Raw genomic sequence first — 15,639 nt, 5'->3', positions numbered from 1 at the left:
AAGAGACTAAGAGGAGGAAACTTGTCTTGCAGGCAGAAGCGTGGGCAGATCTAAGAGAAGCAGGGGAAAGAAAGGATCTAGCGGGCTTTTGGACGATTATCAACAACCCCACTTTCCAGGAAAAAGACACCCCGGAGATAGGGGCTAACATCCTCCCAGAACAGTGGGTTATGCATTACAGGAGCCTGCATAACCATGAGCCTGGTACTACTGAAGAGTTATCGGCTATTCCAATTCAGGCCCCACCGGTTGAATTCACCATTAAGGAGATCACTGCAGGGATCGAGGGTCTGACTAAAAATAAAGTCCCGGGGCCCGACGGAATTCCCCCAGATCTGTTTTTGAGTAGTATTGAACTTTGGGCCCCTTTAATGACAAGGGTCATTAACACTGCCATTACCTGCGGCCTACCTCCGTCCTGGTCCAAAGCGGTAATTGTGCCGATTTTTAAGAAGGGAAACAGGGACGACCCCAAGTGCTACCGCCCGATTTCCCTGATCGACGTGTCAGCAAAACTCTTGGGAAGGGCAATTCTTAATAGACTGTCCGAGTGGACCGAAGAAAAGAACATCTTCTCGGACACTCAATATGGATTTAGGACAGGGAGGTCTACTAGTGACCAATGCCTGAACGTTTACATGCTGACTGCCAAATATACCATGGCTAGTGATGAATTCATTTACATGGGTTTCATGGATTTGGCAGCGGCATTTGATCACGTCAATAGGGAGAAACTGTGGGGCATGATGTTTAGTATGGGGATAGAGAGCGGCCTAATTAATATATTGAGAGAATTGCACAGCGACACCACGGCTAAGGTCCGTTACAATAGGGAGGTGTGGAAAGTCACCCCAGTTTACAATCAATGCCCAGGCTGCTGGCGCAAGACGCCTCTTAGTTCCCATCCTGAATAGTTACCAAATAAAGAGACGGGCGCTGGAAGCAGGAATACAAGAACAGAGTTTATTTCTCATGAGGAGAGCCTGTCATTTCGGACACGAAACACAGTGTCTTTCGGGAGGTGCTCTAACAGCCTCTCTGAGGCCTGGCCTCTTATACCCTGGTTTATGACATGTGAACATTCTTTATTGTATAAGAACTCTTTGAACTTATAAAAAGACATCCCCGTAATCCTCGTGTCAGACCCACCCCCACATGCATCCACAATAGAGGTCCTCACCCTGCTGATAATAGGAGGGGGCCATCACGCAGCTGGGTGTTCCGTCGATTCTTAGGATGTGTGCGCCTGATCGTATCCCAGGGGGTGGGGAGGCCATGATCAATAGTGAGTCCTTTGAAGAGGAGCGACTCCATACAATAGGGGGCAGTAAACTGTATCTCCCGGCTTAGGCGATGGCCTCAGACCTGTGTGGACAATCGGACTCGGGGGAAGGGGTCATCAAAGGAGAGGTATTCATGCTGCATGGACAATCAAGCGCGGAGGGAGAGTTTACCAACAGAGGGGTATTCATGAAAGGAAAGGAGGTGTTGGTCAGGCGCGAGCGTGACTCCCAAGGACAGAGTCATGCAGAAGAAGAAGGTTTATGACTTGCCCATGTGAGGGAGGGGGGGGGGAGCCAGGGTGCGCGGAGGATGCTCGTAGGGTCAGGGGAGCACGCTGGCGATCGATCGTGGACAGGGAGACCATGATACCTAAAATGGCTGTCATGCATGTTGTACGTGGGTGACAAGCTGGCGCAGATGATGTTCAGCTCGTGTACTAAAATTCCACACTGGGGGGGCTATGTCAGCTGAGGCGAAGGATGCTTCTTCAAGAGAAAATGGGGAGGTGCGTGGGTCAAGCAGGAGGGTTACTTTTCAGAGCAGGGTCGCGCAGAGGGAGAGGGTTTTATGGTTCATGCATGTGAGAGTGGGGGGGGTGTTCAAATGCGCGCAGGAGGGAAGCTGGGGATTCCAATGAGCGGGCAAAAAAAGGGCCATGGTGCCTAAAATGGCTGTCATGTACATATGGGCACGGGCTTTTACTGGCTGAATGATGCGGTCAACGTTGCACGGTATTCATGGTGCCTACAGGGAGAGGAATGGGAAAAGGCAAATGAATGCCGCTTATGTACATTAATCTTGCTAATTTCCACAGTCGCCGCTTTTACCATAAGTTCATTTTCCTACGCTTCCTAATTGATGGGCGTACATATTGTCGCATTGTGATCAATGAAATGGTGTTTGTCAATACTATCGGATTATATATAACCAGGAACAGTCGATGCGATTGACAGAATGCAGTACATAGGAATTTTACATTCGTTAGGTTACTTATACGGGCCTAGCATTCGATACACTACATAGTACAAATGTTCCGACTTTCTTTTACAGTTTTAAGTGACCGATAAACATTTTGAAAACAATGCAAAGTGGTTGAGGGAGGAATTCAGTTTAATACAAGCAATCAGTGAAGGGACAGGTGGATGATATCTTCGTCACAGTGTCCTTTTAGCAGTGAGCCATCACTGGTAGGCTCTAGTCCGTGTCCTTTCGTTGGCGCTGTTGAGCACCGGCGGTGGAGCTATAGGTCCAGCTCGGATCTAATCTTACGCGTTGCAGGGTGTAGTCTCTCCTCTGCTCTTAGACCACAGCCCTGTTCCCTAATCAATCCTTTTGAGGTGCCTTATGCTCGGCACCTGCATTTCCTTTTTCTTCCGTGGCAAACCCCATTTTCACCTGAATGCTGTTCTTTTTTGTCCGAGTCAAAAAGTCATGTGGGAAAGAGGGGGTGTCGGATGGTCGAGGGAAGAGAGGGCGGAGAGGGGTCAGATCTTTTCTTGGACACATCAAGGGACCAAGGGAGCGAAGGAAAACGAGCAGACAGGCCCATCAATCGGGCCCAAAAGGGGACGAAAACTTCAGGCACACGTGGGTTAGCAGTCAGAGGGCTTCAGGGCTGCCCTTCATCTTTTCTTTTTCCACGTTTGAGATTGCTGTCTCGTCCCGTATCTTGTTGCTCTGCAGCTCCACCTTTGGTCGAGGTCACATGTGTCTCAAGATCTGCAGCCAGGCTGTACGTCACGTCCGACCCTTCTCCTCCGATGATCGTATATCTTTGAATGGGTACAAAACAAGTTTTAGAGAACTGGCAGGAGAAGACATTTATGCATTTGAATTCCGCCCTCAATCCTACGCATTTGGGGGGTTACGTTCATCGGTCATAGTCAGAACCCTACCACCATGAAGTACACATGTCGGCACTCCTACTGTGTTTGTGCCAAGTCTATTTATCGTTCATTCCGGCTAACCCTTTCAAAAACAGGGCAGGGGTGCTATCATCGAGAGAGGGGGGGGGAAAACAGGCTTTCATCGAGGAGCGACAGTTAATCAAGGTCATCAGCTATTCTTCGAGGACAGCTGATATGGAGCAGGGGTCAGGGAGAGGCGGGGACACTTTGGACATTCGCGCTTGAGTGCAGAGGGGTGGGGCAATCTGGGCATTGGGGATCAATCTGGACATTGGGGCTTGCATATCTAACGAACTGAAAAAATAGGATGCCATTGACATATAGTCCCCCTATAAAAGGGCCAGATTAGGGGACATCAGCCGTCTTACCTGTCCCTTCCATCTTAGCCAATTCAAGTTCTTTCATTTTTGCAGAAAGGAGAGGTAGTAATATGGCGAGTTGCAATCATTTTAGTTTCTGTCAATTTTGCTGAACACCTTCGCGTTCAATAAGTATCCAATTAGGCTGGTGACGGCGGGGCACAATTTTACCACAAAAAGGAAGATGGAACACGGGGGGGGGGTCTCTCATAGAGAGTGAAAGTCGTCCGCATTCTAAACGAGCCATCCGGTACACGTATGACATGTAGAGATGTAGAGAGAGAGAGAGAGAGAGAAAGATAGAGAGGGAGAGAGAAAGAGAGAGACGTGTACGGTAATAGGTCATTTAGTGTGCTCACAACACAGAACGGCAGGGGTCAGGTAACACGGAAACGCAAACAGAGGGAGGACATAGACCCATACATTAAATACACACAAACTCAGACAAGGGAAGACAGTACGTGTGTTACATACAAAAAGATTCACGACAAAACATAGAACAATTATTGGCCAAAAAGATTTCTTTCTGCATGCTGCGCACCCTTAGTATCCTATTTATCTACGCGCTGAGCTCTTTTTACCTTTTTCCTCCTTTTCCTCTAGTTTTCCATCTTTGCGAGTGTTCTCCGTTGCTAATACTTACACCTCGGTCAGTTGGTCAGGAATTAACCTGCTCGGGCTACTACTCACGGTGGGATCTTTGAATCATTTTTCCTTTTCTACCTTTGGCGAAAAGGTTCTCCAGGCTGAGGCAACGGAGGGCATTAATCGGGAGAACAGTGGGACAGCTTAGCTATATCTATGAGGGTGCGAGAAGGAGGTGGTACATTTTTAAACATTAGCAACATTTTTAGTCTTCCAGACGGGCGGTGCTTAGGTAAACCTTACCCCGGAACTTTCCTTGTCCTTTCCCTATCTAGTTAAACGTCATAGTTGCATTATCTGGCGTGCTGGTTCGAGTCATAGTCTGTCATATCGTACTAATCCGTCGAGTATCTACGTCAGTCCATCCTCCCAATCACTAGGTTCTGAGGGAGGGACAGTCATGTCTAAGTAAAAGGGGGGGGGGTTGCTACATCTCACAAAGCTCGTCATGTATAAGCACTATGCTCAAATTCCCTACTTCCCCGTCCGTCGGTCGTTCGGTCATCATTCCTCCAAACTTCAGCCGATGTTCCGACGTGACCTGCAGATGGGAGGAGAAAGAAGGGGGGTGGGGGCAACATTCAAAACACATCAGCGCGCATAAATCCGAAAATGTTTTTACTTACCACATACTCGACCTATCTCCACACGGTGCATTCTCTACCATCTCGGCGTTTAAGCCCAGCGGGACCAGTAGTGTTAGAAACATAATCATTGGTGTTCTGCGTATCCGCATGAATCACTCGAGCGTGGTCTTTTAGATCATGCGCAAGGGTGGTGGTCAGGTGGTGTTTCTTCAGTATTGCTTAAGGGCATCTAAAACGTTTTTCCTGTTGCCTGTGGCATATAATGTAACGGCTTAAGTATTGGGCTTTTTAACCTTCAACCTTAATAAAGCTGCTTACATTTCGCTTATATCGGAGACAGTAGTAACACATTCGAAATTCATTAATGCAATTGCTACAGTTGTACTTGCTTTTTCAAAGACCTTTAATAAAAATGTTGGTGCATAAATACGAGCCTACAACCCAGTGGGCCGGCCACAGAGCAGACTGGAGCCGGGCGTGAGGGGAACGGAGTCGGTGGCCATTTATTTCATAATATAAAGTGCGGCAAGTGCAATAACATCGTATCGAAATTCATTGGGAGTAAGCATCATAAATGTCGAAAAGTCAAACTTTTAATAACCATGGTGCATTGAAACTTAATATCAATTCATTGTCCGACTGCTCAATTAGTACCTATTTCATATCAATTCATTGCTTTAACACATAATTGGTACCCACCCTACACCAGTTCATTGTCTCAACACATAATCAATATCCATCTTATATCACATCCTTTGCTGAACACATTATCAATTTCCATCTTATCTACTTTCATTGTCCAAAAACTGCATACATATCTCAGAACATCAAGGCTTGAGCAATCAGGGTACAACAAAGAGCTGAAAGTTTCATTTGTATCGGCGCCATTTTGGGCGAGGTCAGGCAGGTCCCAGTACAGTCAGATTGTCTACACTGACTCGTGGTTGGACCAGGACCTCTTTTGGCAGTTCAAAAGAGTTTTTCGCAATAGGGTAACAGACTGGCGATATGAACCATCAGTCAAAAAGTGGGGAGGGAGGCAACAATTTCTCCCACCGGGTCACTCTGGTGTTCCACCGGAACTGAACAAATCTGTATTTTTGCAGGATTTTAGTCATTTCAAGATTGAGGCTGGCGCCGGCAGGAGTGCGCCGATGTCTCGTGGTTTCCATCGGGGGACGGGGGCGGGGGCGCCCGTGGAGGGGTCGGCCCCCCGGCTCTTTTAGAATCTTCAAGGTTGAGGAGAAGAGCACAGGACGTGCACCGGTCCTGGGCCAAGCGCCGCTTTTCGATTGGGACCCTGTTGATCGAAGCGTTGGGGTGTCGCTGGAAGCCTCCACCTGGGGAGGTGGGGGGGGGGGCTCGTTTGTGCCGCCTCCCCCTTCCAGTGACCCCACGCCGTTTTTCGGCTCCAGCACTTTGGGATGGCCGTACCAGGCAATGAAGAGAGGGGGGGGGTGGTCGGAGGCAGCAAGACACTCCCCACCCGTGACCTGCAGGGCACCGTTTTCTCTGGACTTTTCGTAGCGGCCAGACCAGGCGATGCGAGGGGGAGGGGGGGTCGGTGGCATGTGCAAGACATCCCCCCCCCTCCGTTGTCAGGGCCATCAAAAAGGAAAGAAGAAGTGCCACCGTGTGCAACCCTCCAGTGTTGTCGTCGAAGGGCACTGCCTGCAACTCTCCAGTGTTATCGCCGCAGGGCGCTGCCAACCTCGGCTCCGGTTTCGTTTTTCTGACGGCCAGAGCAGGCAATAGAGAGGGGGGGGTGGTCGGAGGCAGAGGCAAGACATCCCCCTCCCCCCGTGGCCCGCAGGGCAGACAAAAGAAGGGAAAGGGGAGACCATTACAACTTTCGGGCCGTCCGCCCCACAGCCTCCCCTTCCGATGGTGGCCAGCCAGGCCCTGCTCTGCACGTGTTGAGGCCTCGCCTTCCGGATGGGCGTAACCGCGGACCTGTTGCACTTCGGGAGCTTCCGGAATAGGGGTAGGTATCTGCTGATTTGTATCTATTTCATGTTACCGTTATTTGGGCGTGGCGGGCGGTGAAACAGACATGCTTGGATAGCGAGGGGGCGGCGGGGCCTAGCTACCTCGTGGCTGTCTTGGCGGCAAGCTTGGCTTCTTTTGCCATTTTATATTTCTTATTACGGACTATTTCTAATGTTTCTTATTTTTAGTGAAGTCGGAAACTCATCAGTGGGCTACTGACTTAGCTCGACTTCTTTTTCCTTCCTTTTCTAGTGTGTGTTTCATGCTAAAGTTTCTGTTAACAGGATTCGGTGATCACTTCATATTTTATATGTCCTTTTATCAGGGATACCCTCCGGTTGAGCCGGATAATGTACCTCCAATAAATGGTCCGGGTGGAACTAGATTATCAATCAGTGGGGAGTGGGTAGGCATGACGGATTACAACGGGGACAAAAGTCTGCATTACCTACCCTTTACTACTTGCAAAGACTAGACAGAATATCTCTATTCCACGTTATTTGCAAACAGAAAATACCTCAAACGAACTATTCCTTTGAACAATAAATGTCCAATCAATCAATCAATCCGTGGGGATAAAAACAGGCATGACGGATTACAACGGGGACAAACGTCTGCATTACGTGTCCTTCGCTCTCTGCAAAGGGAGACGGAATATTCCTATTCGTCTCTGTTTGTAGACAGGGAAGATCTCAAAGAGCAACAATCGATATAAATCGATATCAAACAATCAGTGGGGAGAAAGGTAGGCATGACGGATTACAACGGGGACAAAAGTCTGCATTACCTACCCTTCTCTATCTGCAAAGAGAGACGAACGTTCCTATTCGCCGCTGTTTGCAAACAGAGAATGTCTCGTCTCAAGAAGACAACCAATATTTTAAGTAGCAACCAAAGCTAAATGAACCAATAAGCGAACAATATCAGTATTTAAATACCGATTCCAATACAATCAATCAATCAATCAATCAGATGGGTAAAGCCATCCTACCAATCAGGCGTGAAGAACGCCCTACTTAATCTTACCCGGACCGGACCATGTGCACAGTTCTTCGTCTTCCCTTTCCAGCGCCCGATCGTTCTCTTACTCCATGCAGCATTCCTGTGGGCTTCCAGCCAGGACAATAGGGCACTTGAGAGAGGTCCGTTCAGAATCGGTGAAGTTCATTCAATCGGCAGCCGGATGAGGGCCCTCTCAAGGCAGGTATACTCCAATTTTTTAGATATTCACCCCATCGTCTGGACCTCTCTTACTGGACCCTGTGTCACTGGTGGACCCCGCGTTGGGACGCCAATTGTGGAAAGTCAGCCCAGTTTACAATCGATGCCCAGGCTGCTGGCGCAAGACGCCTCTTAGTTCCCATCCTGAATAGTTACCAAATAAAGAGACGGGCGCTGGAAGCAGGAATACAAGAACAGAGTTTATTTCTCATGAGGAGAGCCTGTCATTTCGGCACGAAACACAGTGTCTTTCGGGAGGTGCTCTAACAGCCTCTCTGAGGCCTGGCCTCTTATACCCTGGTTTATGACATGTGAACATTCTTTATTGTATAAGAACTCTTTGAACTTATAAAAAGACATCCCCGTAATCCTCGTGTCAGACCCACCCCCACATGCATCCACAATAGAGGTCCTCACCCTGCTGATAATAGGAGGGGGCCATCACGCAGCTGGGTGTTCCGTCGATTCTTAGGATGTGTGCGCCTGATCGTATCCCAGGGGTTGGGGAGGCCATGATCAATAGTGAGTCCTTTGAAGAGGAGCGACTCCATACAATAGGGGGCAGTAAACTGTATCTCCCGGCTTAGGCGATGGCCTCGGACCTGTATGGACAATCGGACTCAGGGGAAGGGGTCATCAAAGGAGAGGTATTCATGCCGCGTGGACAATCAAGCGTGGATGGAGAGTTTACCAACAGAGGGGTATTCATGAAAAGAAAGGAGGTGTTGGTCAGGCGCGAGCGTGACTCCCAAGGACAGAGTCATGCAGAAGAAGAAGGTTTATGACTTGCCCATGTGAGGGAGGGGGGGGGAAGCCAGGGTGCGCGGAGGATGCTCGTAGGGTCAGGGGAGCACGCTGGCGATCGATCGTGGACAGGGAGACCATGATACCTAAAATGGCTGTCATGCATGTTGTACGTGGGTGACAAGCTGGCGCAGATGATGTTCAGCTCGTGTACTAAAATTCCACACTGGGGGGGCTATGTCAGCTGAGGCGAAGGATGCTTCTTCAAGAGAAAATGGGGAGGTGCGTGGGTCAAGCAGGAGGGTTACTTTTCAGAGCAGGGTCGCGCAGAGGGAGAGGGTTTTATGGTTCATGCATGTGAGACTTGGGGGGGGTGTTCAAATGCGCGCAGGAGGGAAGCTGGGGATTCCAATGAGCGGGCAAAAAAAGGGCCATGGTGCCTAAAATGGCTGTCATGTACATATGGGCACGGGCTTTTACTGGTGGAATGATGCGGTCAACGTTGCACGGTATTCGTGGTGCCTACAGGGAGAGGAATGGGAAAAGGCAAATGAACGCCGCTTATGTACATTAATCTTGCTAATTTCCACAGAGGGGGGACTGACTGATTCGTTTCCCTGTATGAGTGGGGTTCGACAAGGCTGCATCCTCGCCCCCTTTCTGTTTTCCCTTTATATTAATAATTTGGAGCAGTTCCTGTTAGGTTTAAAGGAAGATTGCCCAAGGGTCGGGTTGCGTCATATTCCTGTTCTGCTTTACACAGATGACGCGGTGCTGATTGCACGTACACCCAGGAGTTTACAAATCTTGATCGATGGATTCGTCGAGTTCATGGGTGCACTGGACCTCTTTGTTAACCTGGGTAAATCCTATGTGCTCCTGGCGGGGAAAAAATCTACCTCCAAATTTACTTACACAATAGGGAGTCACATTATAGAAGAGATTAAAACGTTCCCCTATCTTGGTGTAAAATTTGATGGTGCCTTACAGTTTGATTCCTTGGTGGAGGAGCGTTGTGGCAAAATGATCGCATCTAACGGGGCAATAGCTAGCTATGGCAGGAGGCTAGGAAGATGGTTCCCGGAACAGGTGATGAACCTGTACAGTTCTGTATCATGCTCCAAAGTAATTTATGGGGCAGAAGTATGGGGCTTTGTCAACACAACAAGAATCCAACGGGAAGAAAACAAATATTTGAAATCAATCCTGAGGGTACCCCAAAGCACTGCTGGATTGATTGCCCACAGGGAGCTAGGGAGGCCATATATAGAAGACCTGGTAAAATTGAGGCCCATAGTATACTGGTTAAAAATCTGGGTTAATCCCGATGCGTAACTTAGTAGAGAAATTTTATCTGATTGTTTGGCGAGGGACAAATGTATGCGTATCCCCTGGCTCCATTATGTGAACAACAGCCTAGAGGAACTAGGCTTTGGGAACCTCTCTACTAACCCTGCAACTATTGTAGCCCAGAGTAAGCTGCAAGTAAGGAAAATGTTTCTAGAGCGGAAAAACCTAAACAGAGTTAAGGCGGAAGGGTGTAAAAAGACAGTGAGGGCCCATAATTTAATGAAGAGCATGGAGGGTATGGAGCCATACTTGTACCTCATCTATAACGCACAGGACAGGTTCTTGATGTGCCGTTTCAGGCTGAATGTACTCCCATTTATGTTGGCATCACCAGCAGGATTTGCCACACCAATTGAGCAGAAGGGGCCCTGTGGCTGCGACAACAGGTCTCCGCAGGACTCCCTTCACTTTGCCCTACTCTGCCCCTTGTATTCAATGCCTAGGCGCAGATTTCTTGTAAACCTCTTAAAAAAAAACAAATTGGTTCACGCTAGGGAGGCACTAGTATTTTTACAGAAAGCTTTGGACCCCTTAACATTGTGCAGTATTATGAATTTTATCAAGGTAGCGGTCCATTTAAGGCTTACCAGGGGAGAAGAATGAAATGTTTCTAGTTTTATCCCTTTAAGTGTCATACACTGTTTTACTGTTTGTAATCTATGCATTGTTTATACTCTGTACAAAGGATCTTGGAAATGTTTAATAACTTTTTACTGTGTATATATGTGTGTGCTTTTATGGTGTTTTTTAAATACCGAATAAAGATTCTTTGAAATTGAAATTGAAATTAAGTGTATGAGTGGTGCATGAATGAATGAGAGTATGAGAGGTACATTGATGTTAGTATGAATGAATGTGTGGTACATGGGCTTTAGAATGTGTACTTGCGAGGTGCATAGATGATTGAATGAGTGCATGAGTGGTATATGCATTTTAGGATGAGTGCATGAGATGTGCAATGGCTGATTGAATGAGTGCATGAGTGGGGCTTGGATGATTGAATGACTACATAAGCGCTGCATTGATATTAGAATGAGTGCATGGGGGTGCATGGATGTTTTAAAGAGTGGATGAGAGGTAAATGGATGATGGAATGAGTGCATGACTGGTACATGGGTGCCTCATGGTTGTCAGAATGAGTGCATGAGAGGTGCCTAAATGTTAGAATGAGTGCATGAGAGGAGTTTGGATGATTGAACAATTGCATGAGTGGTGTATGAATGATTGAATGGATGCATGAGTCGTGGGTGGGTATTAGAATGAGTTGATGAGTGGTACATAGATGTTAGAATGAGTGCATAGGAGTTGGAAAATTTTATAATGCGCTCAGGAGTGGTCTGTTGATGTTAGAATGAGTGCATGGGTGGTACACTGATGACTGAATGAGTACATGAGTTGTGCATGGATGTAGAATGAGTACATGGGAGGTGCATGGATGACTGAATGATTGTATTAGTGGTGTATAGATGATTGAATGAGTGTATGAGTAGTGCATGGATGTTAGAATGAGTGCATGAGTGATGCATGGATGTTAGAATGAATGTCTGAGAGGTGCATTGATGTTAGAATGAGTGCATAAGTGTTGCATGTATGTTAGAATGAGTGCATGAGTGGTGCATGGATGTTGGAATGAGTGCATGAGAGGTGCATGGATGATTGAATGACTGTATGAATGGTGTATGTCTGATTGAATCTGTACATGAGTGGCGCAAAGATTTTAGAATGAGTGCATGGGAGGTGAATAAATGTTAGAATAAGTGCATGGGAGGTGCATGAATGTCAGAATGAGCCTATGAGTTGTGCATGATGTTAGAATGAGTACCCAGTTGTACATTGATGGTTCAATGGGTAAAAAAGTGATGCATGGATGATTGAATGAGTACATGAGTGGTGCATGGATGACAATGAGTATATGGATGCTGCATGAATATTAGAATGAGTGCATGAAATGTATATGGATGATTGCATTAGTGCATGAGTGGTGGATGGATGTTAGAATGTGAGTTTGAGAGGTACATGAGCCCCCTCGCGGCCATCGTACGCAAACACCACCTCAGCATCATCTCCTACGCCGACGACACCCAGCTGATCCTCTCCCTGACCAACGACCCTGCCGCCGCCAGAGCCAACCTGCACGAAGGGATGAAAGAGGTAGCCGAGTGGATGACGACCAGCCGCCTGAAACTGAACTCAGACAAGACGGAGGTCCTCATCCTGGGCTCCTCACCCTCCGCCTGGGACGACTCCTGGTGGCCTCCCGCCCTGGGCACCGCACCCAAACCGACAGACCATGCACGAAACCTGGGCTTCATCCTGGACTCCTCCCTCTCCATGACCAGGCAAGTCAACAGCGTCTCCTCGGCGTGCTTCAACATCCTACGCATGCTAGGGAAGATCTTCTGGTGGATCCCCACAGAGACCAGGAAGACCGTCACCCAGGCCCTCGTCACCAGCCGACTGGACTACGGCAACGCCCTCTACGCCGGGACCACCGCCAAGCTCCAGAAGAGACTCCAGCGGATCCAAAACGCCTCAGCCAGACTCATCCTCGACATCCCACGATCCAGCCACATCTCCGGACATCTGAGAGACCTTCACTGGCTCCCCATCAACAAGAGAATCACCTTCCGCCTCCTCACCCACGCACACAAAGCCCTACACGACCAAGGCCCGAGCTACCTCAACAGCCGAGTCAACTTCTACGCTCCCAAACGCCACCTCCGATCAGCCAACCACGCCCTCGCCGCCGTCCCCCGCATCCGAAGAGCGACTACAGGAGGAAGGTCCTTCTCCTACCTGGCCGCCAAGACCTGGAACTCCCTCCCGTCCGACCTGCGCCTGACCCAAGACCACCTCTCCTTCAGGAAGAAGCTGAAGACCTGGCTGTTCGAGCAGTAGCGGCACCCTCCCCCCCCCAGCGCCTTGAGACCCTACGGGTATGTAGCGCGCTTTATAAGTGTCACTGATTGATTGATTGATTACATGGTTATTGGAATGAGTGCTTAAGTGATGCATGGATGTTAGAATGAGTACATGTGTGGTGCATGAATTTTAGAATAAATGCATGAGAGCTGCATGGATGATCAAATGATTGCATTAGTGGTGCATGGAGGACTGAATGAGTGCATGAGTTGTGCATTCATAATGGAATGGGTGCATGTTTGGTGCATGGATTTTGAAATGAGTACATGAGAGGTGCATGGATGATTGTATAGGTGCATGAGAATTGCATGGATAATTGAAAGACTTCATGAGTGGTGCATCAATGTTAGTATGAGCCATGAGTATTGCATGGATGGTAGTATGAGCGCATGAGAGGTGGATTGATGTTAGTATGAGTGAATGCTTGGTACATGTGTGACCGGATAAGTAAATGAAAGGATTATTGGATGATTGAATGAGTGCCTGAGTGGTGCATGGATGATTAAATGGTTGTATGAGTGGTATATCAAGGTCAGAATGATTGCATGAGCGATGCATTGATTATTGAATCAGTGAATGAGTGGTGCATGGATGTTTGAATGAGTGCATGAGATGAGCATGGATGTTAGAATGAGTGCATGGGAGGTGCATGTGTAATTGGGTGCTGCATGAATGATTAAATGAGTGCATGAGTGGTGGCTTGATATTAGAATGAGTGCATGAGTGGTATGGATGTTAGAAAGAGTAGATGGGAGGTACATGGATGTTAGAATGAGTGCATAGGAGGTAAATTAATATTAGAATGAGCTCATGAGGTGTTCATGGATCTTAGAATGAGTACATAATTGGTACATAGATGACTGAATGAGTTTTTAAATGGTGCATGGGTGTTGAATGAGTACATGAGAGGTGCATGGATGATTGAATGATTGTATGAGTTGTGCATGGATTTTAGTACGAGTGTATGAGTGGTGCATGGATGATTTAATGAGTGAATGAGGGTGTGTGGTTGTTGGAATGAGTGCATGACAGGTGCTTGGGTGATTGATTGAGTGTATGAATGATGTATGGATGATTGAAAAATACCCATGTGTGGTGCATAGATGTTAGAATGAGTGCATCAATGGTATATGGATATTAAAATGAGTGCAAGTTTTTGCTTGGGTAGATGGGGAGTGAGAGTCTTTGTTGTGGGGGCATCTAAGCTTTGGAACACTCTCCCTCAATTCATTTCTTGCCTGGATTCCCAATTCCTTTTGGTAAGTCCATGAAGACTTGGTTTTTTGCCTCATAAGTTATTTAGTTTAGGGATGATGTTCTCACCCTGTAAGACCATCTGCTGTAGCGCCTTGTTCATGCTTTCTAACTTGTCCAGTTAATCAATCAGTGTATGAGAGGTACATGGATGTTAGAATGAGTGCATAAGTGGTGCATGGATGTTAGAATTAATGCATGACATGTGCATAGATGATTGAATGAGTGCATGAGTTGTGCAAGGATCTTAGAATGAGTGGTGCATTGATGTTAGAAGGAGTGCATAACTGGTTCATGAGTGACTAAATGAGTGCATGGGTGGTGCATGTATCCTTGAATGAGTACAGGAGAAGTGCATGGATGATTTAATGACTGCAGGAGTGTTGTATGAATGTTAGTATGAGTTAAAGAGTACTGCATGGATGTTAGAATGAGTGCATGAGTGATGCATGGATGTTAATATGAGTACATGTGTCATGCATGGATGTTAGAATGAGCACATGAGAGATGCATTATTCATTACATGAGTGCACACGTGGTGCATGCATGTTTGCATGAGTGCATGAGTCGTGCATGGATGACTTAATGAGTACATGAGTGGTTCATGAAGATTAGAATGAACGCATGGGAGGTGAATAGATGCTCAAATGAGTGCATGAGTGGTACATGAATGATTGCATAAGTGGTGTATAAATGATTGAATGAGTGCATGAGTGACACATGGCTGTTAGAATGAGTGCATGAGAAGTGCATATATGATTGAATGAGTGCATGAAAGGTGCATACATGATTGATTGAGTGCACAAGTGGTGCATGGTTGATCGAATGAGTACAAGAGTGGTGCATGGATTAGTAAATAGGTGCATGGATGATTGAAGTAGTACATGAGTTGTGCATACATGATTGAATTAGTTCATGAGAGGTGCATGACTGATTGAATGAGTTCATGAGTGGTGCATAGATGTTGGAATGAGTGCATGAGAGGTGCATGGATGATTGAATGAGGGCATGAGCATTGTATGGATTATTGAATTGATGCATGAGCGGTGCAATCAATGATTGACTGATTGCATGAGTAGTGTATGGATGATTTAGGAACTGCATGACTTGTGTATGGAATAAGACGTGCATGGATGTTAGAATTAGTGACTAAGTAGTGCATTGATGTTAGAATGAGTCATTGGAGCTGTATGAATCTTAGAATGAGGGAATTAGTGGTACATGTATGTTAGAATGAGTGCATGAGTGGTGCATTGATGTAAGTATGAGTTTATGAATGGTGCATGGATGTTAGAATGAGTGCATGAGTGTTGCATTGATGTTAGAATGAATGCTTGTAAATTGCATGAATGATTTCATGACTGCATGAGTGGTGCA

This window comes from Lissotriton vulgaris, chromosome 4_1 (genome assembly GCF_964263255.1).
Source record: "Lissotriton vulgaris chromosome 4_1, aLisVul1.2, whole genome shotgun sequence".
Classification (NCBI taxonomy): domain Eukaryota; kingdom Metazoa; phylum Chordata; class Amphibia; order Caudata; family Salamandridae; genus Lissotriton; species Lissotriton vulgaris.
This window is presented reverse-complemented; position numbering follows the sequence as displayed.